Below are 12139 nucleotides of genomic sequence, written 5' to 3' on the forward strand. Positions count from 1 at the left end.
CTTGGACCTGACCCAATGCCCGGAGCCTGGAGGCTTGAGCCCAAAGGCCAGAGCATGGAATACACCACGAACACGAAACCTGGGTACTGGAGCCCGGAGCCTTGAACTGATCCCGAGCCCAGAGCCTGGAGCTTTGAGCCTGTAGCTGTGAGCCTAGAGACTGGAGCCTTGAGCCTGGAAGAAGACCCCAAGCCAAAAGCCTGGAGCCCGGAGCCTGGAAAAAAACCCGTGCCCGGAGCCTGGAGCCCTGGGCATGAAACCCCAAGCATGGAACTTACACCGAGCCAGAAGCCTGGAGCCTGAAGCCAGGAGACCAGAACTCGGAACAAGCTGCACTACCTTGAGCCTCTAGCCTGGAGCAAGGAGCCTTGAGTCTTTAGCCTGGAAGAAGACATGAGCCAAAAGCCTGGATCACGGAGCCTGGAGCCAGGAGACTGGAACTGACCCCGAACCCTGATCCTGGAGCCTGTAGCTTGGAGCCTGGAGCCTGGAGCCCTGAGCCTGGAACTGTTCACAAGCCCATAGCCATGAGCGCGGAGCCTGGAGCTTGGAGCTTGCTGCCTGGAGCCTGGAGCCTGGAATCTGGAGCTTGGAAAAAGACCCCGAGCCCAAAGCCTGGCGCCCGGAGCCTGGAGCATGGAGCCAGAAACCTCGAGACATGAAATGAACCAAAGAATGGAGCCCGGAGCCCAGAGCCCGGAGCCTGGAGCCTGGAGCCCGGAGCCTGGATCTGACCCAGAGCCCGGAGCCTGGATTCTGTATAGCCAAGCCTGGAGCCTGGAGCCCGGAGCTTCGAGCTTGGAACTGATCCTGAGCCCGGAGCAATGAGCCTTGAGCCTGGAGCTTTGAGCCGGGAGCATGGAGCCAGGAGCCTGGAAGCAAAGTTAGAATAGTTTTAGATTTTTAATTGTAATTTAGGTTTATTTAGTTTTGACTTTTTTTTCTCTAATTCAGTTAGTTTTAATTAGTTTTCAGAGCATGCTTTCTAGTTTTTATTAGGTATCATTTTTTTCTGAATGCTTAGTTTAGTTTAGGTCAGTATTAGTTTTAGTTATGTCATATATTTTATCTTTCTCACCATCCTATTCAAAGAAATTAGTGCGGCGCGAATCAGCGGGTTACTCGGGACACTTTATTTGGGGGTCGGGTTTGGGCGGCTCATTGACTGAGAAGAGACGCAAACACATGTACATTATGATGTATAAATTCCCTATAGCAGGTTTGTGTGTGTGTGTGATCCATACACAACGTAAATCACGTGAAAATAATGATGTGCAAAGCGTGAGAGGAGATGCACAAAGCAGCAGGCAGTTAAACCAGATAGAAACATAGATAAACCAGTAAACCAGCAGTTAGAATAGTTTTGGATTTTTAATTATATTTTAAGTTTATTTAGTTGAGTTTTGACTTTTTTTTCTTTAATTCAGTTAGTTTTAATTAGTTTTCAGAGGATGCTTGCTAGTTTTTATTAGTTATTTTTTTCTGAATGCTTAGTTATAGTTTAGTTTACTTCAGTATTAGTTTTAGTTATATCATATGTTTTATCTTCCTCACCATCCTATTCAAAGAAATTAGTGTAGCGCGAATCGGCGGGTTACTCTGGACACTTTATTTGGGGGTCGGGTTTGGGCGGCTCATTGACTGAGACGAGACACAAACACATGTACATTATGATGTATAAATTCCCTATAGCAGGTTGGGGGTGTGTGTGTGTGATCCATACACAACGTAAATTACGTGAAAACAATGATGTGCAAAGCATGAGAGGAGATGCACAAAGCAGCCAGTAGTTAAACCAGATAGAAACATATAAACCACCTAACCAGCAGTTAAACCAGAAAGAAACATATAAACCAGCTAACCAGCAGTTAAACCAGATAGAAACATAGATAAACATATTTAACCCCGTTCATCAGCAGTAAACCACAACTTAGCATATATCTCACATCTTAATCATCTACAGTTCCATTGTTAGCCAACTTTGCTTCGTTTCAGTTCAGCTAGCTGTAGCTAGTAACATCAAACATTTTTTAATATTATAACAGGTTCCATACATCTGTAATTGGATTAGTTTTCATCCTCCTCTTTTCTCCTCTTATAAACTGTGCAGTTAAGGTCTTGGAAGGCCTTTTCATGGTGATAATCTCTCCAGTTTTTACCTGGATGCTTGTTCAACACTGACTCTGTCGTTTAGCTCCGCTCTGTCTCTGTCAATCACGCGCACACACAGTGAGCGCAAAAAAAAAACAAAAAACGACCCCTTCCATCACTAAAGTCAATCCCAGACAGGACTGTGCTGCTGTGTTCAAGCTTTAGTCTATATGTTCCAGGTAAAGTGGGGACCAGAAGACGACTGGAAACCACAAGTGACCAGACATGACAGACTGTGTAGTGTCGTATGGTGCTGCTAGCTTTATCAATCCGACATTTACAAAGACAACAACGAAATGAATTTTATACATAATTTTTATACGTTTTAGTTAGTTTTGTAACCACAAAATACAGTTTCAGTTAGTTATCTTTTTTTTTTTCTTTTAATCAGAGTTGTTATTTATTTCAGTTAACGAAAATGTTTTTTCAATTTTAGTTTTCGTCATTTCGTTCATTTTCGTTAAGAATAATAACCTTGCCTGGAAGAACACCAAAAGCCCAATGCCTGGAGCCCGGAGCCTGGAAATCACCCCGTGCCCAGTGCCTTGAGCCCAAGGCGTGGAACCCGGAGCCTGGGACTTACCCCGAGCCAGAAGCCTGGAGGCTGAAACATGGATCCCACAACTTTGAACTGAACCCATGCCCGGAGCCCGGAGCCTGGAGCGCAGAGCCTGGAACAAACCCCGAGCACCGAACCTTGGTTTGAAGCCTGGAGCCCGGAGCATCGAGCTGGGAGCCTTGAGCCGGGAGCCCGAAGCCTTGTAAAGACCCCGAGTCCAGAGCTTGGAGCCTGAAGTCTGGAGCCTGGAAATGACCCCGTGCCTGGAGCCCGGAGCCTGGGTCCTGGAGATTAGGTTTCCAGCTTCAGATGAGGAAAGGTCCCACAGCTTCTCTTGAAGTGAAATGCTCAAAAATGACATTTACTGTTTTATCGTTATCCAGCTCCAGATGACAGAAGAACCGGAGGTTAAAAAAGGGGTTAGGCTAACCGGTGTTCTGTCTTTGGAAAAATAAGAATGGCCCACACAGGCTGGAAAAAAGACAGAGTCCACACCGTCCACCAGCCGTCCCTGTCTAACCCTGACAAGGGACAGTGCGACATTTCCCAGTGTTCTTCCACGTCCATGCACGCCAGTGTGCAGCTTTAAGGGGGTTGGAGGAAAGAGGGAGAGAGAGAGAGCGAGAGAGAAAGAAAGACAAAGAATCAGGACCATGGACAGAGTTCTTCCACTTGTGTGTAGCTGCAATGTAAGGCAGCATTCCATCTCCACGGGGTGGTTTGAACAATGCCAGAACTAAGTGTGAAGCTTTAAGGATGCTTGAGAGAAAAGAGGGGGAGACAGACAGAAAAAAAAGTCAGATTAGGCCAGGAGGAGAGGAGTTCTAACGCCTGGGATTGGTTCAGTGTGGAGAAGACTTCCGTCTCCACTGGGGGATAAATGAAAGAACTCAGTGTGCTACTTTAAGGATGCTGGAAGGAAGAGACGGGGAGCGAGACGAGAAAAAAAAAAAAAAAAAAAAAAAAAAGAGTCAGACCGGGCCAGGAGATTAGGTGTCCAGCTCCAGGTGAGGAAAAGCACCGGTGGTTAGGAAAAAAAAAAAAAAGGGGGGTTAGGCCAACCAGGGTTCTGTCTTTGAAAAAAATAAAAAAAGTAAGACAAAGGCTGGAAAAATTGAAAAGTCCCAGAGATTCTCTTGAAGTGAAACGCTCAAAAATGACATTTTTACTGGCTCTACTCAGAAAAACAGAAAAACATTAAAAACAAGTAAAGAATAAGTGGCTATTTTGTCAAAGTGGTATCATGAAGTTCTGCTTGAGAAAAAAAGTCCTTGTTTCAAAGCGTTTATTTTCGTGTGAACCGATCAAAAATGACATTGTTTCCTTCTCTACTTAGAAATGCAAGAAAACTCTACAAACACGAAAGAATATAAGTGGTTTATGGCTATTTTTCAACGGGAAAATGATGAAGTTCTACTTGAGAAATAAAATCCTAGTCTCAAAAGTGACCAGGACAGCTTCAGCTTGCGCGAAAGGCTCAAAAATGACATTTTACCAGTCTAGTCAGAAAATTAAGAAAACAAGTCAGAAAAAAGTGGTTTATGGCTTTTTTGTCGATGTGCTATGGCATCTCATTCTTGTCTCACAATGACAAAAACAGCTTCTTATCGTCGGGAACGCTCAAAAAGGAAATTTTTCCTCTTCTTCTCCGAAAAGAAGGAAAACACTAAAAACAAATCAGAAATAAGTGTTTGATGGCTGTTTTGTCAAAGTCTTGTCAGATTACGAATTTCTGCTTGAGAAAAAACATCGTGTATCAAAGTGACGAAAACAGCTTCTTATCGTGTAAAACGCACAAAAATGACATTTTTCCCGATATGGTCGGAAAAGCATGAAAACACTAAAAAACAAGTAAGAAATAAATGTTTTATGGCTGTTTTGTTCAAGTCTTATAAATCCATGAAGTTTTCCTTGAGAAAAAAAAATCCTTATCTCAAAGTGTAAAAAAAACAGCTTCTTATCGTCTGAAACGCTCAAAAAGTACATTTTTGCCTCTTCTACTCAGTAAAACAAGAAAACACTAAAAAAAAAAAAAAAAAAAAAAAGTTAGAAATAAGTGGTTTATGGCTTTCTTCTCATAGTCTTCTTGATTCATGAAGTTCTGCTTGGGAAAAAAAAAGCCTTGTCTCAAAGTGACCAAAGCAGCTTCTTATCGTCAGAAACGCTAAAAAATGACATTTTTACCTATATAGTCAGAAAAGCATGAAAATATTAAGAACAAGTCAGAAATAAATGTTTTATGGCTGTTTTGTTCAAGTCTCATCAGATAATGAAGTTCTGCTTGAGAAAAAACATCCTTGTCTCAAAGTGACCAAAACAGCTTCTTATCGTCTGAAACGCACAAAATGACATTTTATCCTCTTCTACTCTGAAAAGAAGAAAAACACTTAAAGCAAGTAAGAAACATGTGGTTTATGGCTTTTTTATTCGAGTCTTTTCAGTTTATGAAGTTTTCTTTGAGAAAAAAAAATTTCTTGTCTCAAAGTGACCAAAACAGCTTCTACTTTTCTGAAACGCACAAAATGACATTTTATCCTCTTCTACTCTGAAAAGTAGAAAAACGCTAAAAACCAGTAAGAAATAAGTACTTTATGGCTGTTTTGTTCAAATCCTTATCAGTTGATGAAGTTCTGCTTGAGAAAAAACATCCTTGTCTCAAAGTGACAAAAACAAATTCTTGACCTCTGATACGCTCAAAAATGACATTTGTACCTCTTCTACTCAGTAAAGACAGAAAACACTAAAAACAAGTCAGAAATAAGTGGTTTATGGCTTTTTTGTCATAGTCTTCTAGATTAATGAAGTTCTGCTTTAGAAAAAACATCCTTGTCTCAAAGTGACAAAAGCAGCTTCTTATCGTCTAAAACGCTCAAAAATGACATTTTTACCTACATAGTCAGAAAAGCATGAAAAAATAAAGAACAAGTAAGAAATAAATGTTGTATGGCTGTTTTTTTTCAAGTCTCATCAGATAATGAAGTTCAGCTTGAGAAAAAACATCCTTGTCTCAAAGTGACCAAAACAGCTTCTTATCGTCTGAAACGCTCAAAAATCACATTTTAACCTCTTCTCCTCAGTAAAGAAAGAAAACACTAAAAAAAAGTCAGAAATAAATGGTTTATGGCTTTTTTGTCATAGTCTTCAAGATTCATTAAATTTTGCTCGAGAAAGAACATCCTTGTCTCAAAGTGACCAAAACAGGTTCTTATCGTCTGAAACGCTTAAAAATGACATGTTTGCCTCTTGTACTCTGAAAAGAAGAAAAATACTTAAAAGCACTTAAGAAATATGAGGTTTATGGCATTTTTGTTCGAGTCTTTTCAGTTCATGAAGTTTTCTTTAAGAAAAAATATTTCTTGTCTGAAAGTGCCCAAAATATCTTCTTATCGTCTGAAACGCTTAAAAATGACATTTTTTCCTCTTCTCCTCAGAAAAGAAGGAAAACACTAAAAACAAGTCAGAAATAAGTGATTTATGAATATTTTGTTAAAGTCTTCTCAGATAATGAAGTTCTGCTTGAGAAAAAACATCCTTGTCTCAAAGTGACCAAAACAGCTTCTTATCGCGTGAAACGCTCGAAAATGACATTATTGACTCTTCTACTCAGAAAAGAAGGAAAACTCAAAAAAACAAGTCGGAAATGATTGCTTTATAACTGCTTTGTTCAAGTTCATGAAGTTTTCTTTGAGAAAAAAAAAAACTCCTAGTCTAATATTGACCAAAACAGCTTCTTTTCGTGTGAAACACTAAAAAAATGAAATCTAAGTCAATTTCTTCTTCTTCTTTATTTTTTTTCTTTATTTATTTTTTCCCCACATGATTTTACGATTGGTGCAGTTCTTTCCGGGCCTAGGATTTCACCGTTCTCGGATCCACCGCAAAAGGTGCTGAAGTGTGTGGTACATGGGTTCACCGAGGGGTCTGGGCATTGAGGTGATCCTGTAGCCCGTAGCCCAGCGCAAAGAGCCCGGAACCTGTAGACTGGAAGCGAAGACGAGACCGGAGCCTTGAGCCCGTAGCCTGGAAATGACCCCAAACATGGAGCCTTGAACCTTGAGCCTGGAACCTGGAACGGGGAGCCACGAGCCTGGAGCCTGTTTCCTGGAGCAGGGAGCCTGGAGCACGGAGCCTGGAACTGACCCCGAGTCTTTAGCCTGGAGAAAAAAGCTTGACGCATGGAGCCTGGAGCCCGAAGCCCAGAGCCCAGAGCCCAGAGCCCAGAGCCCAGAGCCCAGAGCCCAGAGCCCAGAGCCTTGAGCCCAGAGCCCAGAGCCCAGAGCCCAGAGCCCAGAGCCCGGAACTGATCACGACCCTTGAGCTTGGAGCCTTGAGCCCGGAGCATGGAACTTACCCCGAGCCTGGAGCTTTTAGCTGAGAGCCTTAAGCCTGGACCCTGGAACACGTAGAAAAAAGCACGGACTACGGAGCCTGGAGCCTTGAGCCTGGAACTGACCCCAAACCCAAAATGTGGAGCCTAAAACCTGGAGACCGAAACTTTGAACGGACCCCAAAACGAGAGCCTGGAGCCTGAAGCCTGGAGCCTTGAGCCTTGAGCCTGGAGCCTGGAGCCTGGAGCCTGGAGCCCGGAGCCTGGAGGCTTGAGTGGGTAGCCCAGAGCCTGAAACTGACACTGAGCCAAGAGCCTTGAGTCCGGAGCCTTAAGCATGAAGGCCGGAGCCTGGAAATGACCCTGAGCCTGGAGCCTATAGCCTGGAGCCCAGAGCTTGAAGCATGGAGCCTGGAGTCTAGAGCCTGGTGACTGGATCCATGAACTGACCCTCAGCCTTGAGCCTGGAGTCTTGAGCCCGAAGAGTGGAACTGACCCGAGGTTGGAGCCTGGATCCCGGAGCCTTGAGCTTATATCATGGTGCCTGGAGCCTGGAACGCAAAGACATGAGCCTGGAGCATAGATCCTGTAGCTGTGAACTGAGCCTGAAATGTGGAGCCTAAAACCTGGAGCCTTGAGCCTGGAGCAAGGAACATACTCTGAGCCCAAAGCCAGGATCCCTGAGGAAGGAGCGCGGCGCCTGGAGGCTGATGCTTAGAGTCTGGAGCTTGGTGCCCTTAGCCTGGAGAAAGGAGCTTGGAGCCTGGAGCCCGGACCCTGGAAACCAGAGCCCGGAGCCACAAACTTACCCTGATTCCGGAGCCTTGAGCCCAGAGCCTTGAACTGACCCCGATCCCACATCCTAGAGCGAGCAGTCTTGAACCTGGAGCCTGGTGCCCTGAACGTGGAGCCTGGAGCCTGGAGCCTGGAGCCTGGAGCCTGGAGCCTGGAACTGACACCGAGTCCAAAGCCTGGATACTGGAGCCTCGAAATAACCCCGAAAGGGGAGCCTGGAGCCCGGTACCTGGAGCCCGGAGCCTGGAACTGACCCAGATCCCAAAGCCCAGAGCCTGAAGCCTTGAACCCGGAGAATAGAAGTGACAATAAGCCCGAAGCCTTGAGCCTGGAGTCTTGAGGGTGGAGCCTTGAGCAGGGAGCCCGGAATCTGAAGACTGGAGACAGGAGGCTTTAGCCCTGAGCCTGGCGCCTGGAACTTAATCCAAGCCGGGATTCTGGAAAATGGAGAATGGAGCCTGGAGCTTGGAGCCCAGGGCCCTTAACTGACCCTGAGCCTAGTGCATGGAGCATGGAGCATGGAGCCTGGAGCCTGGAGCCTGGAGCCTGGAACCCGGACTCCGCAGCCTGGAAATGACCCTGAGTAGGGAACCTGGAGCCTTGACCTGGAGTTTGGGGTATGGAGCCCGGCGCATGGAACTGACCCCAAGCCCGGAGCCCTGTGCCTGGAACCAGGAGCTTTGAGCGCGGAGCCTGGATCCTTTAGCCCGGACCCTGGAACTGATCTGGAGCCTGGAGTCTGGAGCTGGTAGCTTGGAGCACAGAGCCTGTTCCTGACCAAGACCCTGGAGCCTAGAGCCTTTAGCCTGGAGCGTTGAGCCTGGAGCTTGGAGCCTTCAGCCTGGATCCAGGAGTCTGGAGCCCTGACCCCAGAGCATGGAGCCCGGAGCCTGGAACTGACCCTGAGCCTGGATCCAAGAGCTTGAAGCATGGAGCCTAGAGCCCAGAGTCTGGAGCCTGGATTCAGGAGCCTGGAGCCTTGAGCATGGAGCCTGGAGCCTGGAGCATGGAGCCTTGAGCCTTGAGCCTTGAGCCTTGAGCCTAAAGCCTAAAGCCTAGAGCCTGGCGCCTGGAACCTGGAGCATGGAGAATAGAGCACGGAGTCTAGAGCCCAGAGCTTAAAGACTGGAGTCTTGAACCCAGATACTCGAATTGACCCCGGGCCCGGAGAAAAGCACCCGGAGCCGAGTCCACAGCCTGCCGCCTTGATTCTGGAGCTCGGATTGTGGAAATGACCCCGTTTCAAGAGCTTGGAGCCCGGAGCCCGGAGCCTAGAACCGACCACGAGTCCGGAGCCTGGATTCCTGAGCTCGGAGTGTGGAAATGACCCCGTTCCCAGAGCCAGGGTGTGGAACCCCGAGCATGGAACTCACCCCGAGCCTGAAACCTGGGTCCTGGAGCCCGGAGCCTTGAACTGATCCCGAGCCCAGAGGCTGGAGCTTTGAGTCTGGAGCTTTGAGACTGGAGCCGGCAGCCTTGAGCTTTGAGCCTGGAGCCTTGAGCCTGGAAGAAGACACCGAGCCCAAAGCCAGGAGCCAGGAGCCTGGAAAAAACCCCGTGCCTGGAGCCCGAAGCCGGGAGACCGGAATTTGGAACCGGCCCCCTTGCCCGGAGCCAAGAGCCTGGAGCCTGGAGCCTGGAGCCTGGAGCCTGGAGCCTGGAGCCTTGAACCTGGAGCCTGGAGCCTGAAACTGACCACCAACAATGAGTCTTGAGCCTGGAACTCGGAGCAGGGATCTGTCCCTGAGCCCAAATCCCTGAGCCCAGAAGAAGGAGCCTGGAGCGTGGAGCCTGGAGACTTGAGCCCAAAGCCTGGAACTGACCCTGAGCCTAGAGTCTGGAACCTATTGCCTAGAGCTCGGAACTGACCCTGGAACTGACCCTGAGCCTAGAGTCTGGAACCTATTGCCTAGAGCATGGAGCCTGGAACTCACCATCAACCTGGAGCTTGGAGCATGGAACTTGGAGGTTGGAGCCTGGAGCCTGGAGCCTTGAGCCTTGAGCCTGGAGCACGGAGCCTGGAGCGTGGACCATAGAGCCTACAGCTTAAAGACTTGAACCCGGAGCCAAGATGCTCAATTGACGACGAGCCAAGAGCCCAGAGCCTGGAACTGATCCCGAGACTGGAGCCTTGAGCCCGGAGCGAACCTGGAACCATTAGCACAGAGCTTTGAGCCTGGAGGCCGGAGTCTTAGCCTGGAGCCTGGAGCCCGGAGCCTGGAGACCGGAGCCTGGAGCCTGGAGCCTGGAGCCCGGAGCAAAGCACTAACCACGAGGCTGGATCCTCGATCCTTGATTGAAGAGCTTGGACACCGGAGCCCAGAGCCCGGAGCCTTGAACTGACCCCGAACCCGGAACCTTGAGCCTGGAGCCTGGAGCCTGGAACTGATCACGAGTCCGGATCCTTGAGCGCAGAACCTGGAGCTTGTAGCCCGGAGCCTCGAACTGACATAGAGCCTGGAGCCTGGAGCATGGAACCTGGATGTTGGAGCCTAGAGACTGGAGCACGGAGCCTGGAGCGTGGAGCCTAGAGCCCACAGCTTAAAGACTTGAGCCCGGAGCCCAGATCCTCGAACTGACCCCGAGCCTTGAGCAATGAGCCAGGAGCCTGGAACTGACCCCGAGCAAAGAACCTTGAGCCCAGAGCCTGGAACTGACCCTGAAAAAAGAGCCTGGAGCCTGGAGCTCGGAGCAAAGAACTAACCACGAGTCCGGATCCTGGATCCTTGATCACGGAGTCTGGAACTGACCACAGGCCCGGAGCATGGAGCGCAGAGTCTTGAGCCTTGAGCCACGAGCCTTGTGCACGGAGCCTGGAGCCTGGAGCCTGGAGCCTCGAACTGACCCCATGACATGAGCCTGGAGCCTGGAGCCTTGAGCCTGGAGCCCAGAGCCTGGAACTGACCCCGAGCCCGGAGTCTGAAGCCTGGAGCCCGGAGACCGGGACCTGTTACTGAAACTGAGCCGGGAACCTCGATCCCTGAGCCTGGAGCCTGAAGCCTGGAGCCTTGAACTGACCCCGAGCATGTAACCTGGAACCTGGAATCTGGAGCTTGGAGCCTGAAGCCCGAAGCCTGGAGCCTTGAGCCTGGAGCCTGGAGCCTCAAACCCGGAGCATGGATCTGACCCTGAGCCCGGAGCCCTGAGATCAGAACCAGGAGCTTGGAGCCTTGAGCCTTGAGCCTGGAGACTTGAGCCCGGACCCCGGAGCCTGGAAAAAACCCCAAGCCTGGAGTCTGGAACCTATAGCATGGAGCACTGGAACTGGAACTGACCAAGAGCCTGAAGCATCGAACCTGGAGCTTGGAGCCTGGAGCCGTGAGCCTGGAGCAAAGATCCTGGTGCACGGAGCCGAGAGCCCAGAGCATAAAGACTCTAGCCCGGAGCCCAGATCCTCGAACTGACTGGAGCCAAGAGCGCGGAGCGTGGACCTTGGAGCCTGGAGCCATGAGCCTGGAGCCTGGAGTGTGGAGCTTTGTGAAGAAGACACTGAGCCCAAAGCCTGGATCGTGGAGCCTGGAGCAAGGAGCCTAGAACTGACCCCAAATCCTGAACCTGGAACCTGGAGCCCAAAGCCTGAAACTGATCATGAGCCTAAAGCCTGGAGCACAGAGCCTGGAGACTGGAGCTTGGAGCCTAGTGCCTGGAGTCTGGAGCCTGGAGCCTGGAGCCTAGAGCCTGGAAGAAGACCCCGAGCCCAAAGCCTGGAGCCAAGAGCCTGGAGCCAGGAACCTCGAGACTGAAACTGAACCTGAAAATTAAGCCAGGAGCCCTGAGTCTGGAGTTGACCCAAAACTCGGAGCCAGGATCCTGGATTGCGGAGCCTTGAGCCCGGAGCTTTGAGCCTGGAACTGACCCCAAACCCGGAACCTGGGCCCGGATCCCGGGGCCTGGAACTAACCCCAAACCTGGAGTCTGGAACCTATAGCATGGAGCACTGGGCCTGGAACTGACCAAGAGTCTGGAGCCTGGAGCATCGAACCTGGAGCTTGGAGCCTGGAGCCTGGAGCCTGGAGCCGTGAGCCTGGAGCACAGATCCTGGTGCACGGAGCCGAGAGCCCAGAGCATAAAGACTCTAGCCCGGAGCCCGGAGCCCAGATCCTCGAACTGATCACGAGCCAAGAGCCCGGAGCGTGAAGCCTGGAGCCTGGAGTCTGGAGCTTTGAAGAAGACACTGAGACCAAAGCCTGGATCGTGGAGCCTGGAGCCAGGAGCCTAAAACTGACCCCAAACCCTGAACCTGGAGCCTAGAGCCCACAGCCTTAAACTGATCATGAGCCAAAAGCCTAGAGCACAGAGCCTGGAGA

The sequence above is a fragment of the Sphaeramia orbicularis genome, chromosome 18 (assembly GCF_902148855.1).
Source record: "Sphaeramia orbicularis chromosome 18, fSphaOr1.1, whole genome shotgun sequence".
NCBI lineage: Eukaryota > Metazoa > Chordata > Actinopteri > Kurtiformes > Apogonidae > Sphaeramia > Sphaeramia orbicularis.